Raw genomic sequence first — 17,411 nt, forward strand, 5'->3', positions numbered from 1 at the left:
GTGCATAACATGATTTCCTTGATGTCTTTACAAAAATTTTTACTTGGACAAAAAATGGTGTCCAGTACCATTTGCTGCCACTGTAATGCAGACATACGTCATACATTAAGTTGATTTATTTTGTTTTAATAATCAGAGTCAATGGGGTTTTATTGCTGTTAAAGGTTTGTGTTGGTTTTCCCCAGATTTAGTCCAATCCAGGATTTAACGAAAGCAAGGCAAGAGATGAGACGAGTATCTGCCCAGGCTTTGAGTGTAAACTCCATAAGACCCATGAATCCAGCTCTAAGCTGCCGACACAGACACTGTTTAGCTTTGTACAACACTGCTGTTTAGTCACAAGATCTGCCTGATGGATGAGCAGTTACTCAAAATCTTTATTACTATTTCCTACTCAAATATAGAAACCCAATAACTCATTGCTAATAAATAAAAATAAGTAAAAATGCTCAGAATCAGCGCTGATACTGTCGGTCCTCATGTTTTCAGTACCAGCTGTCTCCTTCCTGAAGTAAACCCTCTTCTTAGATGGATCAGGTAAAAGTGAAAATCTGTTTGAATACCAACTTCATGAAGAGTTTTAGAAGACTTTCACTAGCACAGTCAATATTACTACAACTTTCTCTGCTTCTTCTACTGCTATATTTCCTGCTAGGATACAAGGTTAGCGCGGAACTCATTAAAGACGGCCTTTAATTATTATTTTTTTACTCCTACTTATTCATCAACATGCTGTACATAGACCAATATTTTACATTTTGTTCATTGTAAATTGCAAAATAGATAATTCAAGGATTTTAATGGACAAATATAAGCTATATCTAATTTGAGACAGAACAGAGAGAAAAGCCAGGATTGCTTAAACTGTTACATAATGCTGTCGTAGCAGTACAATCATTTCTATTTCTGAAAGGAATTATGAGGTTGTGATATTTTTGGCAGTTCAATTTGAGACGTGTTACTTAATCCTGAGCCATGAGAATAATAAGAGAAAAGCCGTGATAGGACTACCTCGGCGTGCTTCTGACGCAAACATAGAGAGAGAGAGAGAGCATGAAGGTTGAGATAAAATGGCTGCCTAAACATGTTTTCAGTGCGCATATGTAATGAGGCGAAACTGCACATGAACACACCCAGACAGACGTTTGTATTCATCTGATCCAGCTTTCTATCATCCGCAGCACACAACCACACACGGCGCTCGATATGTTCTTTCTATGACAGACTGCAGAGATGAATCCACCCTGTTGAGAAACAATTGTCAGCTCTAAAACCTGGCATGCTAAAGTGAGCATATGGGGACGTGCATCTGTAGTTTATTATCGCTGAGGACAGTGGATCTCAAACAGTGGGACGAGTAGCACTGCTGGTACGCTGGCTGTTGTCATCTATCTGTCTTGTGCTAGTCCCGCTGTAGGACGAGATTTTAGTCTGGTAATGGTCGACAACGTTGGCAGAAATGGGTTAACAAGTCTTTAAATGCTGACTATTGTGAAATGGCAGGAATATAACCTTATGCCCTTATTTGAAAAGTTTACTATAGTTTTTTCCTTTTTTAAAATTTTTAAATCCACTATTTTTGCATGTTTTACTATAAACGACATACTCCAAACACAAACGTTGCATATTTTCAAATCAACCTTCACAATATTATCTGAATTTACAATCTATTGCCCACTTCAACAGTGTAGTTTGTATTTTTATAGCTTGATTTCCTGGAATGGTTTTCCTGCTGATGAAGTCTAATTATTTGTATCTAGCTTTAGGTAAGCTTAGTTGTGTACATATTTAGCCTATTACATGTTGTGTCCTGGTTCATGACTTTGTCCTTAGCGGAGCCTCCACCAGAAAAGTCATATAGTGCACTCAGTCTTTTTTAGCTATTCTTGATTGGTCCATGTCCTTGATGTGGTGGGACCACATTTTACACAGCAGTTTTTACAACCATCACATGACTACAAGAAGATTAGCACCTTTTGCCATATTACAACGTGTTATGTTTTAACCAAGTGTATACATTCTCACCTCAACATGTTATTTGTCTGTTTCCGTCATCAACCTGCACAATAAATAATTCACACTCGCTTACGTCAAAGCCAACAGGACATTTATAGCAACAAATGGCGCCTGAGTGGAGCCTATAGATGAGACGAAATGAGTGGCGATACCTGGAGCAGAAAAAGCAGACCGTAACAGAACTCAGCACAAGGATGGAATCATGTATAATGCACAAGACTGAATGTGTCAGCATCTCTAAAATGTACAAGAAGCAAATGGAAGAAAGGGGCAGGTACAGGACTGTTAGTTTGTATGACACTAATGATATATTTCTACATTCAACACATTTTTAAAACGTTTGTATATTATTTCCACTTTCAAAACAGTGAATAGGGGGGATATTAAAGGAATCCAACATGAAAGTTTATTTTAAGTACCATTTTGGTATATTTTTAATCCACACTGACGCATTGCTCCAGAGTAAAAATGTCAAGATTATTGAACTAATTGATAATCATGATCATTCAGCTCGTAAATGTAATTATAAAAACTAAAACTAATAACAATCAGGACAATCTAACCCTTGTACAACCCTTAAAGACAGTGCACAGGTTAAAACATGTTTTATTTTTTTCCAATTTATTTTTTAAACATAAAACTACAAAAACAAACGTAAAGTGTTTTTCAGACTTCCTATAAATGATCTGTTTTTCTGTATCTACCTCTGTATCTACCTGCGTTGCACCAATGAAATTTCCCCATGTGGGACAATAAAGGAATATCTTATCTTATCTTATCTTAAACTTGTTCATGTTGTGGAGGTGTTCTACGACAGATGCCTGTGGGTCATCAAGACTTGAAGATTCCACATGTGCTTTGAAGCTAAATGAAGTCTTTTTAATTTAGTCTATAGTCCAATAAATACACCTAAAGTGAGCTACTTTTTCCTCTGTCTGTTTTTGTCACATTAACTTAATTTATTTTCATTCAGAAAATTAAATCCTATAAAGCTGAGGAATAGTAAACCCAAAAAAACAGTACAATCAGATATGGTGAGGTCCCTCCTCCAGAGCGCTGGTATTCAAGGCTTCTGTGTGGGACCCACATTGTTTGTGGGATAAAGACCTCTTATGTCTGTCTGGGACCATGATGGAAAAGACCACTCACATTATCATAGAAACGTTGTTACATCAGCAGTAGCCAAGAGGACAGCCAAGTAGTATTAACCAATTAATAAATCAAGTACATCACAAACAAACAGAATCAATGAAAAAGACTGAATGACTGATTGTGGGACTTTGGATCATTTCACACCATTATTACACATAAATCGAGAAAAAACAAAACAAAACATTAAACCAACAAAAACAAACAGGACATGACCAGAGAAAAACAAATTTGGTCAAATTTAAAATAAGATTTTAGGAAAATAGAGCATCTAAAAAAAAAAAAGGAAAAAAAAGTGGTCCTCCATTGTGAAATACATATTTCCCACTCTTCGTCCATCAAAACAAAATTATTTTAATTTATTTACTAAAGCATTTATGTATTTATGTATAATATTAAGATATTATTACCCTTGAAAGTTCCGACTTAATAAAGATTTAAAATAAAAGGGTTATAATAGTTGTTGCTTTATCTCTTGATTATAATATCGTCTTATTTGTAAATACCTATAAAAGTCCTGTTTCTCAAAGCCAAAGGATCAAATCAAAGCTTTTCACTTGATTTTCTTTTATAATCTGTTATAATGTTATGTCCTTTGTAATCCAAATCTCAGGTCAGTGCTATTTGGCTGTATCAACCGTTTCAAGTCACTGAGAACTTATTGAATCATACATGCTTGTTACAAAGATTATGCTTGAAGACAATGCCAGTTTCATGGGCCTTAGTTTGTCAGTATATTGTGAAAGCAGTTCACTATTTGAACTCACCCATTCACTTGAACGGTTTGCTTCTTATGCTGACCATCCTGACACACTTTGAAAACAACAGGTTTTTGTGGTTATTGAAAATGACAAGGTTTCTTTGTCTCAGCAGTGTGTTGGTCAGTCCCTTAGTCCTGTCCTCTGTACTGATCACAGACACTTGCTCCTACTTGCTGATGACTCATTTGACAATAACGCCTTGTTACTCAGCACAGTTTTCAAAATGTGTATCTTTGTTCACTTTCCATGTTGGCTGCAATGTTTAACATTAGTCCAGTCATAAAATAACCACAGTGTACATTAAGTCTGTACAAATAATGTATCATGAGTTATCGATTTGATTATATTTTGCTGTCCATCCTTCATGTTAATCCATATTAATCAGAGTGAATGGAGGTTAATTAGTGGATTGTACCACAGGCTGCACCTGCATTCACACGTTTATCTCACAGATCAGGGTTTTCTCTGGTTTGTCTCCCGTCTTTGTAATAATATTTGTATTACTGTAGCATTTGTAACGCCCCTTATGTCCCTACAACAGTGGGAAAGCAGTATTAACTCAAATGGTGGGAAATGACTTTTTGAGTAAAAGAGAAATGAAGCCTGCGTAAGTTCACCTGGAAGACCTAACCTAAATCTGCGTCGGCCTCCATGGAAGGACCCCTTTCCCCAGCGCCATCATCGCACTCAAGCGGGCGTCCGCCTGTCCGTCTGTGAGAGTCAGATCCCTCACTTCACCATGTACTCTTCCAGGTTTCTGCGCTTATCCCAAAGAGGTTATGCAGTTTTTCCCGGCCAAGAAGGATTGGTAAAAGGACAGGGGACGTCCGCGTCATGGCCCCTACACCTGCTCCTCATCCCCAATCAACGCTCAGTCACTCCTCCCCGCTCCAATCAACGCACAGGCGGCAGCATTTAAGAGCTCAGGCTGATGGCTCAGTCGCTTCAAACCGTATCTGCGACCCACCACCTCCCCTGCTCCTCCTCTGCATCTATTATTCTCTCCACATCTACCACCACCAGTCTCCAGGCTCCGGGGGAAGGTATCTAATTCAATCAAATCATGGAGTGCCCATGATCGCTACGCCTTCCACCGGGGTCTGAGCGCCAAATAAACTTTGCAATAAAGTTCGCTAAAACATCTTTTCTGCTTTTGTGTCTGAGTCTCTCCAGGGTGAACTGCTATTTCAGCTGCTTGACAAAAAAATTAAATCTCAAAAAATGATAAATGAATTGCATGTTTTAGGTTTGAGATTTATATTTTATATATAGTTTTGTTCTGTACCACTAATATTAATACATTGCTTTATCCTTCAATCTGTTTGCAAGGTTAAACAATCTCAGTTGACTACAGCTTTACAGCAGCAGCAGTAGCAGGAGGATCAGCGGGAGAAGCAGGAGGAGCAGCAGCAGGAGGAGCAGGAGAAGAAGCAGGAGAAGCAGGAGCGGGAGGAGGAGCAGCAGCAGCAGGAGGAGCAGCAGGAGCAGCAGGAGCAGCAGGAGCAGCAGGAGCGGGAGGAGGAGCAGCAGCAGCAGGAGGAGCAGCAGGAGCAGCAGGAGCAGCAGGAGCAGCAGGAGCGGGAGGAGGAGCAGCAGCAGCAGGAGGAGGAGCAGCAGGAGGAGGAGCAGGAGGAACAGTAGTACCAGTTATTTGTTTTCATAGAAATGTTAAATCTTTGCCTGGAATGTGCCACTGTATTGCATGAAATGTATCCATCTCCATGGAGACAAGTAAACGAATGTATAGATAAGGTTAATGCCATATACTTGATCCATAATACGTTTATAATAATAATCCGTTTGCATTAGTTTCTTCCCTCTATCCCATAAGATGAAAGTATACCTTCTGTGAACTTGCATATTTAATGTTGCATATTTTGGATGGATATTAACACTAGTCACACCTTATTAAATGATGAATAGTTTGGGTTCCAGTGGTTCTCCAAAGCGAATGTACTGAGCTCTATCTACAGTCATGCAGGAGCAGCTTTGAGGCCCAAACTGGCAACCAAGTGGAGATAATTATGAAGATGGCTAATGATGGCAGTGCCTGAGTCTGTATGGTTCCATTCAGTTTTAGAAATGAAACTTTGTAAAGTTTAGGAAAAGCGTGTCGTTCTGGCTGGCAAGGAGTGAAAATAGAGCAAAACTGTAAATTTTGCAGCAGTAATAATAATGAATAGTCTGTGAAAACCATGATTCACAAAAAGACAATTCCATGATTACCTGCTCAGTCTGTGTGCATTCTAAATTGGCATTGGGAAAATATTTTGTGATTACCTCCACAACAATTGAGTTTGATTGCTTTTGTACTGATTTGATTCATTCTGTCCCGATTCTGTGACACTTGGCTTGTTCATGCCATGGGTAGTTCACCAGTCAGGGATGTTACATAATTACATATTTGCAATCACCATTTGGCCACAGGTTCTCTTTGGACAAGCCAGTGCAACACTTACAACAGCTTTGTGTTTGGTTTGAGTTCTAATATAGATTTGATTTGGTTCCGTACTTGTCCAGGTTTAGTCCCTGTTTACTTCCAATTTTGATGCAGTGTTTGCTTGTGTGAACGTGCCTTTAAAATCTCTTTGACTTCAACCATAACTATACTACGGTTTAAGTTGACCTGTAATTTCTGATACCTTCTAATGCCTGCTTCCATTATTATTAGTACCAGTACTAAGTTGCCACTATTGCCATACGAAACTACACTTACACTCTGCTGGTAATGGCACAACTACTGCATTTACCACTACAGTGCTACAAACCTACGCCTAACATCAAGTCAAGTTGATATTATCAGTGCTATTACCATTATACGCCAACAAATTGTACTCCATTGTTGTTTACCAAGTAGTGCAAATGCCAGGATGCTGTTTGTGGCTCTGTATTCAGCACCATCCTCCCTGCTCTGCTCCAGGACAAGCTCTCCCAGCTCAACGTGCCTGACTCCACCTGCAGGTGGATCACTGACTTCCTAACGTATCAAGGCAGAGCATGCGGCTGGGGAAGAATGTCTCAGACACTATCAGCACAGTACTCCACAGGGCTGTGTACTTTCTCCCCTGCTCTTCTCCCTGTACACAAACTGTTGCACCTCCAGCCACGACTCTGTAGTTTGCGGACCACACCCTCATCAGGCTCATCTCGGACTTGGATGAGTCTGTCTACAGGAGGGAGGTGGACCTTCCTACGGCAGCTGAGGAAACCCAAGCTCCCAGCGCAGGTGACGTTTTACACAGCCATCCTCACATCCACCATCACCGTGTGGTACGCTGGAGCCACAGCCAGGGACAAACAGAGACAACAGCACATTGTGCGCTCTGCTGAGAAGGTGATCGGCTGCAGACTTCCATCTCTCAGGTCGGATCACAACAGACCCTTCTCCCCCTGAACATGGAGTTATTTGAGCCACTCCCCTCAGGCAGGAGGCAACGGTCCATCCGGACCAGAACCTCCCGTCACAAGAACAGTTTCTTTCCCTCTGCCGTTGGACTCATGAACACTTGCACTGCTCATCTGCACTATTCTGACCAACTGTAAATTTCATGCATGCCCTTTTTGACATATTTTGCTACTATTATTATCATTATAATAATTATTAATTACTCTATGTTGCACCTAAATGCCAAAGCAATTGTCTAGTTTGTGAATTTGTTCACTGACAATGGCAATACACCCCCTTCTGATTCTGATTACTAATACTGTAGCTACTATGAGAACCTAGATACTTTTATCCCATTTTCCCCCCATTTAAGTTAAATACAAATGTGTTTCAAAATATACTGAAAGGGGCACCATGTAACTATTCTGGTGGAGGGTTTATCCAGGGCTGGAATACAATTTGAATTGTGATCTCATCCCTGTAACAATCTGCTATTTGGGGACACTGCCAAAATTGTCATTTACCATTGCTCGACATTTTCTCCCATTTGTTTGCTCAAATACACTCTTATTTTCACCCATTTCTCCTGCTTTGTACTTGATAACGCTCTGAGTCAGTGACAGTTTGATTTAACCAATCACAGTGAATTGTGAACAAACAAAAGAAGCAGGTTACATCATTTACAACCTAAACAAAGCCTAAAATTATGATCCACCTCCTTGAAAATCGTGATATTATTATTATATTATATTTTATTATATGGGGGGAATGCCATATTGCCCATCCTTAGGTTCACCACATTATTGCCTCCAATGAGATTATATTTTATTGCCTGGAATGTTCCATGGCATTAAACTAATCTATCTTGCATTTGCTCAGTTACAGGCATTTTAATTCTTACTCTGAGCTTACCCGCCTCTCCACAGATCTGACCTGAACACGGCCTGGTGGTCCCACTTGATCGTCTCCATGCACGGATGTACTTTAATGCCATTCTGTGGTACATTCTAGGCAAATCATCTCCATGGAGACAAGCAGGTAGACCATCCACCATAAAAGTTACATAGTGCACCTTTATGAGTGACTTCTTTAGTGGGGTTTGTACAGGATCTGGTCTACATCGGTCAAGCAGAAAAGCCCTAAACGTAATTATCTGAGACTGTAGCATTTAAATGTGGAGCTGTGATGAGAGGGTTTGATGAATACGTGTGGCTTTGAAGCGCTTGTTGTGTGATCGTGTGCAGATGAGCGCGTGGGAGGTGTTTTGTGTGCGCACGCTCACGGTGGAGGGCGACATTATTCGCTTGTGCACGCGCCGGCAGCTTTTTTAACAACATCATCTGGGGCTGTTTTCTCCCGGCTGCACGCGCCAAACAAAGACTGTAGTTGGAACGGAGAGAACCAGAGCGACCCCGCTAAAAGCCAGACTTGTTTGGGCAATCCTGGCACCTGTAGTTCTGCGTGCGCCCCAACTTAAGACGCAGCTCTCTCATACGCACGCACGCGGGATTGCAGCACGCGCGCACACTCACCGCGCACTTTCATCGCCTTAGCAACCAGCCGATTGAAAGATGATGATTCATGCCAAAGAGTGCTAATTTCTGTGCAGTTGTCAAACATGAACAATGGGGCAGGGAAGAAGGAGTCAGAGAAACGTCAGAGTAGACACAATGTTATGTGTCTTACAGTCGAAAGCTATTACAAAAAGGGAATCACTGAGGTCGAGGCAATTTAGAGACTTAGGGACAGAAATAGCTGTATCCATAACACTTTTTGGGGATCACTTTGATTGGTTGGAAGTCATTCTCCACTTAGCTTTGTTTGATTGATTTGCGTTTTATTTTGAAAACGCAACATCTTCCTGGCCCTCTTCATGGATGCCATTATCAACATTCTTACACAATTATCAATACACGCAGCTTTCAGATAATAATTAGCCTACAAGTAATCCTATATTTAGGCATTTGTGTTCTGTAATCGATATGAATGTTCAAAGTGTATGTGCAATTTTATTATAAATGGGGTTTAAAATTATACCGGATATTTAGAGTTAAATGACTCACATCATTTTAGCAGGTGTAGAGTGTCCACGTGGGTCTGGTCTCTTGGAGCTGAATCAGAAACTACCTCTGACCTCATCTTCGTTATGAAAGGGAATGGATGCTATTTTTGACATAGAAAAGGGAGTGTGTAAAAGCTATTGACATACATTAGTCCACCAACGCGGTGCTGTGTACTGTAAGATACAGTTTCATAAAGAGGACATGATGCTCCAGTGATGTTCCCATTGACCACCTCAGAGATCAGCAGCTCGCATTTGACGCCTCAAATGAAATTATCCTGATACAAAAATTAGATGCAAATGATGTTTTAGTCTCCTCCCACTGACTCACTAAATGATACAATACTGTGATTTGGAACGAGGCGGTGGACAAAAAGGTGAACAGCACCCACTGCTGGACAAGAGGGAGCTAAAGACAAGAGGGAGCTGAAGACAAGAGGGAGCTGAAGACAAGAGGGAGCTGAAGACAAGAGGGAGCTGAAGACAAGAGGGAGCTGAAGACAAGAGGGAGCTAAAGACAAGAGGGAGCTGAAGACAAGAGGGAGCTGAAGACAAGAGGGAGCTGAAGACAAGAGGGAGCTAAAGACAGGCCTCTTGAAGAGAGCTTTGGACGCTTTTACATTTAAAACTAGAGTTTTCTGTAGGCCTAATCATGACCTGATAATTTGACTAATGGAAGTAGTATAAGAAGAAGAAAATATTATCTGTAAATGATAGTGCCTCGTCTCGAATAAAAGTTAAAAAGAAGCTGGATACCATTATTTGTAGTTTAATAAGGAAAAAAGGTGGGATTCAATAAGTTTACGCTACTTCCCACTGCTCTTTGAGATAACTTGGAATATCTGTAAGAGTGTTTTTCTTTGTTATTTGAACATACTCAAATAAATAAATAAATAAATAAATAAATACATTCAAAAGTCAGTGGTAATAATAATAATAGTATGTATACTTAGTACACACTACTAGTGCTGCTAATTCCACTAAAACATTTAGGGCTTTGTGGTTAATTTTAAATTATGAATTCATTTAGCATTTTAGACATTGTGATTGAATAAATCACAATCGTTGGCTTGGGTTTTCCTATAATTGTTGTTACCTGTTGTTTGGAGGAGAGTTTTGATCTCTTGGATGAATGGCACTTTTGATTGAAAGCCTTTCCTTTTTAGTTCGTTTAAAAAGTCTGGCATGTCTATGTTCATAAACCCTGAGAGGAAAAAAGAAACATTCATATTGCCCACTCCTAATCATGCGTTTTCATTTGTTTGTGGTGGTAATTTTCATATGAAGTGTAAACATTAAGTTACAAAACTCCAGAGTGAGAACATCGAATCATCAAGAAAACTTTGTGACAATAGACTATATTAGTCACTGCTGCAGTCACCGAGTTCTGCATTTTAAACAGGAAAAGAATTGTTGAGAGTTCATTGGAGAAACATCTCTTCTGGCTGCGTAATTTTCTTATTTTATTCATGTTAATTAAAATGAAATGGCTGACAGCTTAAACATGCATCAACTGACAATGTGTTTACCTGAGGCAGAGATAACTAGTTATCAACCGTTTCAAAAGCTGAATAAAACTGCTTTGCATCATGAAGTAATTTTTGGAATTAGCAAGGACGTTGTGTTAGCCCTGCACCTTTTCCCACCATCAGAACACTAGTATGTGAAAGGATTGGGCCATGTAACTGTACGAATTACTGACCACTGTCCAGATAGTAACGCTCTGAAATCAAGAAGTCCGGTCACTTCAGACATAGACAATCCACCACAGAACTAAGTGTAATAAAGAACATCATATTAATATACGAGGTAATTTGATAAGAAGCAAAACGTACAGTATAACAACCTTTTGTAGCTATTATATTACTAGTCTATATATTAAATCTATTATTCATAGTCAAATGTACAGTAATCACTTCAATTTAATCTTGTTCTGCCTATTTATAGCTTAAATTTGGACTGTTGCAAAGCACTTGTCTTGCATTGTATGTGGCTTTTGTAGACAATCCAGTACAGTACACAGATAAGATGAGTGAAGTATCCGGCTATTGCCAGTGGATTAGGGACACAATAACACTACAATTAGATATTGTTACATCAAGAAACATCATGACATAACGATTATTGATGCATAACAAGACAAAGGTGAAATACTACATTTTCTTTCATTCTAAAACACTACTATTCTAATAGTATGTGAAGGGAATACCAAATATATTAACTTTACTAAGATTGCGTTACCAACTATATACATTTTACAAGACTGTATTAAACTATATTAGGAGATATGCTGAAACTATGAGGGGTTTACTCTTTACACGCAACACGGATCCCATTGTTCACACTCTCTAATCAGACACTTGTGCCGGAGAAAGCTGCACCAGAGATCAGAGAGGCGTCAACCTTCATATTACGCCCTATATTGAAATGTTATAAAATATACGAGTGCCCGGGGAAAGGGCTCAGCCCGGAGTGCCCGCGTAAGTCGCCGTCACGTTCGAAGAGGGACAGATTTGGTAAGCGCTCTGTTATCTGTATTAGAATTGTACTGACAGGGATTAAACCAGGGGTGTCAAACATCCGGCCCACGGGGCGGATCCGGCCCGCCAAACGTTTTAATCCGGCCAGTCGAACATTTTGAATTAATATAAAAAAAATGTATATATATAATTTTATTTTTTTCGTTCATAGAACCTAGTTACATCCGTAACCGTTGTTAGCGCTAAAACTACACGTCCCACAATGCCTCTGGTGGCCGCCCCTCCCCCGCGCAGCTTTTCACTGCCGTGTGTACTGCGGAGGGAGAAGTGCTGAGAGAAGTAAGACACGCGCTTGCGCACTTTACAGCACTTACGCACCTCAGAGCAGAGGTCTGAGCAAGGACAGAGACGTGTGGCTTTAGGAAACACGTGGAAGAAAGAAAGAATACGGTTTTGTGGATGTTAGAGTTGTGCTAAAAGTGGAGCTAACAACAAGAAAACTAACTTCTGTGATGATGCTCTGTGAGGAAAACATCCAAACCTCTACAAACCTGGACAGATCAGGAGCCACAGATAAAAACACAGGTCAGAGTGTAATAAAGAACATGACTGTGTCCACACTATTGTGACTGTGAACACAAACACAATGACCTCATTTGAGTCACTACATGAATAATTTGTCACTAAGATCAACTTAAACTATGAAAATAGCGAGCTCATATTGAGTTTGAGCAGAAACATGTCTGTGATATGAACATTTCACATCAGAAATCACATCAAAAGTCCATGTTGCTGTTCCTGCTGCTGCATGAATATGGACTCAGTCTTTCACCTGCTACACATTTGTGCAAGAGGCTCCACCACTATTACTAGGCTGTAAAAAAGTTATTTCTTATATTTTTTTTTTATTGTTTTATGTTTTATGTTATGTTCTGCCCGCGACCCAGCATGAGCGTCGAAATTCGGCCCGCGGCCCAAAAATGAGTTTGCCACCTCTGGATTAAACATTTGATTCATTCTAACTATTTTTGATTCTTGCCCTTTCTTTCATAAACGAGTACGACAACATATGTGACCAACTTTGTGAAATCAAACTTTCTCGTAAAAAGCAAAGTTTTTGTGATATAAACAGCAACATAGAAAAAGAGCTGTATATTTAGTTGTCAATTGTTCTCAATTGAACCTAATTTTGCTTTTAAAATAGCCACAATTATTCATTTTTTTTGGTTCTAACGATTATATTGTGACCTGAATATGATTATCAATTAACCAAATCATCTTGACATCTCTACAGTGGACACAAAAAAGAGTAGCGGTATGCAACGTCCTTTTAAACTTCGCTCCCTGCTATTACGTGCTATAAATGTTTTGTGATTTGTTAATTGTACATGTAATCGATGTGTTTTGTAGGCTCTCTCCTCTTCCTCCCACTGCTCAGACTCGTGAATGAGTGGCTCTAGAGCACTTCTGTTGGCAGCTCCTCCTCTGCAGCGGCCCATCTCAAATAGAGAAAGAGTGTTCCTGTGGGCCGAGTGAGAGCGCATCACACTCACTGCCCACTCGTCGTCCTCCAAAAAACACGCTCAACTGCAAAGTCAGTCACCAAAGTTCTAGACACTGCTAAATGTGAAGAAAAAGCGCAATACTTAATTGCAATTTTGATGCCACAAGGGTAAACGTTGAGGGAAGGAGCTAAACAGGTCCATGCCGCAATCATGACTGTTCTAGTAGTTATGTTTTGTGAATGAATGACTGGTGAATAACTCACTGAGCTAAACAACCAAATCTGTTTAAACCGTTGGATGGATTCAATAGTTTTATTTATCAATATTACAGAAATGAGCGCACGATACTACCTGTATTTCTAACTGACGTCTTATTATTAGAAACGTGAACAGAGCCTTAGCTACAAACAAACTTTTCACTCCACAAACACAAACACTTCTCTCCTAAAGACAGTTTTTAAGTCTGTTTGTTGAAACTTGCTTGGTGCTGGTGTTGCTTTGCTTCTCCTCTGCACATTGTAGTTAAGCACAAGGGCCTCTGAACACGGTCAAAGGCTGAGTAGCTGCGGGAGAAGAAGAACCAAGCTTCTGTAATGGACACTGAAAGACACTGTAACTTCCAGCCAAGCATCAGCAGCAGAAGAGAGGGAAAAACCAGCTTATTTTCTTATATATTTTGCGATTTTGTGATGTCATTTTAGATCAATCCCCGGCTTGCCTTAATTGCCCTGACCGCACGGCACTGATACTTAGAATACTTTCATGTTGAGTTGCATAATACTGTATTATAGTGTGAAAACAACATTCATTAAAACAGGTTTTTGTCTTTGTTTCACTTGTAAAAAATAATAATTAGAGAACCTTTTTCAACAAAATGTAGAAGGAAAAATTGCACATGCACCCACTATAAGAGCTGTGTTTTCTATTTCAAGATCAAATACTAAAATGTGTTCCTCTGTTTTTTGAAAAGTAACTACCAAATGAAAGAGTAACTGTCCCCAAATAGTTACTAAAATTGTTTCCAGTATTTTCATATTTACAGTAGGCTACATGTATTCAGTTACTTCCAAAGTGTGCACATGATCAGTAACTCTGGTCAGGGCTGCTGCTACCACCACCAATACTGCCACTTATAGGACTACTTTTGACTACCACCACTGCTTGTACCACTGTTAATCCACTGAGTGGCACTACGAGGCTTATAAGAGACATTACAGGAAGCAATTTCAAATCAAATTAAAAACTTTTTCCTTTTAGTTTATTTATTTATTTATTTCAGGGACAGTTGCTCTTCTCTTGTAATTAGAGTCTGTTTAGTGAGTTGGCCCATTATTGTGTTGCCCTGTCTCATTTCCATTAGGATTTTGGCAGCATGGTGGCTGAGTTGCAGGCACTCTCGCCCCAGAGCTAGAAGGTTCTGGGTTCTGTGCAAGGTTGCATGTTTCTCCCATATTTGGGTTTCCTTCGGGAACTCGGACCATGGACCAAGATCTGGTGATAGGTCTCTGACTCATGATTGCCACAGCTGGATTGAAGGGATGTGCTACAACTTCCCTCTAGGGCATATAAGCAAACTTTAACATAGAAATATGTAGTGTCCACTCCAATTATACCTGGTAAGAGTTAAACTTTTAAACCCTATGTCTTTATGTTCAGGGGTGGGTAGTCTTCCATTACATTTACTTAAGTAACTGTAAGTTTTAGTTGCCGCCTGAGTAGTTACTAAGTACCGTGCTTCACTCCTACTTGAGTAACATGATTTAGTCATTTCAATTTTTTGTTTTGTTCTATCAATTACAATAACTTCGAATGATATAGATGTTTGATCCAGACAGTTACTCATACAATTACTCAGTAGTTTCCCCAAACACCTTTCACTCTAGGCCTACTAGAGTCATTTGTACTTCTTCCCTGCTCCCTCTGTTTTTGACGCATTGTGTGTTTATCCCTTTTAAATATATTTTTTAATTTATATATATATATATATATATATATATATATATATATATATATATATATATACATGAATATATCATATTCATCCACCTTTGTATGTTTTTCATTTGAGAGGTGGCCATTTGGGTTTTCATTAAACTGCAGCCCTTTACAGAACAAAAAGGAAGACAACAAATAGAAGAGGTTTCGACCTGTGTAACTGCAATTATAAATGTGGCCTCTAGAGAGCGCCAACATTTCAAGAGGCTAATGCTGCTTCTTTATTATCGGCTTGATTAACGATGATGCCTATCATTTGGCCTTTATTATTTAGAGGACTATTTAGGTTATCATTTTGTTATTTTTAATTGTTTTTATTCCGTATTTTGTCAATCCAGTATGATTATAATGTTTTATAAGATGAAGATTATGAGAGGGATCCCCACAATTGTCAAGATTCAAGAAAAGAATGAATGGTGAACGGTGGATGTGTCTGACCCAGAGTGACATTAAATCCATTACAGGCGTTTGAGAGCAACTCTTCAGGAGCCGCAAATCCCTTTAATACGACACCCATTAGGAAAGTGCTGAGCTCTTTACACTGATAAGACTCCAGCCCTCACTTCTCTTCTCCAGAAAGGGATGTTTCAGTGTTGCATTTATCACGAAGCTGGAGCTATTTTAAGAGTTATTATCTGCTGCTGCTTTCATATCTAAAAAAGTATCCAAAATATGATCATGTTCTCTGCAGTTTTTTCCCTCTGCTCTTCCCAACAATTAAGACCATGGCATTTGAAACACAAGACTTGTGTGACCTCTTGTAGTCATTTAATTTATAGTGCATGTACTACAAGAAACTAAACTGGTGTGTGTGTGTGTGTGTGTCTGTGTGTGTGTGTCTGTGTGTGAGTGTCTGTGTGTGTGTGTCTGTGTGTGAGTGTGTGTGTCTGTGTGTGTATGTGTGTGTGTGTGTGTGTGTGTGTCTGTGTGTGTGTGTCTGTCTGTGTCTGTGTGTGTGTCTGTGTGTGTGTGTGTGTCTGTGTGTCTGTGTGTGTGTGTGTGTGTGTCTGTGTGTGTGTCTGTGTGTGTGTGTCTGTGTGTGAGTGTCTGTGTGTGTGTGTCTGTGTGTGAGTGTGTGTGTCTGTGTGTCTGTGTGTGAGTGTGTGTGTCTGTGTGTGTATGTGTGTGTGTGTGTGTGTGTGTGTGTGTCTGTGTGTGTGTGTCTGTCTGTGTCTGTGTGTGTGTCTGTGTGTGTGTGTGTGTCTGTGTGTCTGTGTGTGTGTGTGTGTGTGTGTGTCTGTGTGTGTGTCTGTGTGTGTGTGTGTGTGTGTCTGTGTGTGTGTCTGTCTGTGTCTGTGTGTGTGTGTCTGTCTGTGTCTGTGTGTGTGTCTCTGTGTGTGTCTGTCTGTGTCTGTGTGTCTGTCTGTGTGTGTGTGTGTGTGTGTGTGTCTGTCTGTGTGTGTGTGTCTGTCTGTGTCTGTGTGTGTGTGTCTGTGTGTGTGTCTGTCTGTGTCTGTGTGTCTGTCTGTGTCTGTGTGTGTGTGTCTGTCTGTGTCTGTGTGTGTGTGTCTGTGTGTGTGTGTGTGTGTGTGTGTCTGTGAGTGTGTCTGTCTGTGTCTGTGTGTCTGTGTGTGTCTGTGTGTGTCTGTGTCTGTGTCTGTGTGTGTCTGTGTGTGTGTGTGTGTGTGTGTCTGTGTGTGTGTGTGTGAGTGTGTGTGTGTGTCTGTGTGTGTGTGTGTGAGTGTGTGTGTGTGTTGATCGTGGCCATCAGTCAGCCCCAGCGTAACTGTGACTTTAGGAGTAGTTTACCACCACAAAGTCTGAAGTGAACAAATAATGATGAAGCAGTTTGTGTTTGTTTAGGTTTAGAAAGGAGCAGATCGTAGTGAGATAGTTGTCATTGGGAAAATTGCCTTAATTGTACTTCAGAATAAAACATAACTTTTTTCATCGAGTGGAAATTATTTTTGTTACCGCTGTGTAACCGAGCAGCAAATGAAATCGAGTTTCAAAATGAAGAGATATAAATTTAATATCAGTTTCACGGTAAGAATGAAATACTATAAAACTTTAAATAAAGTTTAAAATCTCCATCATTCCAGTATCACTGAATACGTT

Source organism: Eucyclogobius newberryi, unplaced genomic scaffold (genome assembly GCF_026437365.1).
Source record: "Eucyclogobius newberryi isolate DKJ021-1_F unplaced genomic scaffold, fEucNew1.0.hap1 SCAF_17, whole genome shotgun sequence".
NCBI lineage: Eukaryota > Metazoa > Chordata > Actinopteri > Gobiiformes > Gobiidae > Eucyclogobius > Eucyclogobius newberryi.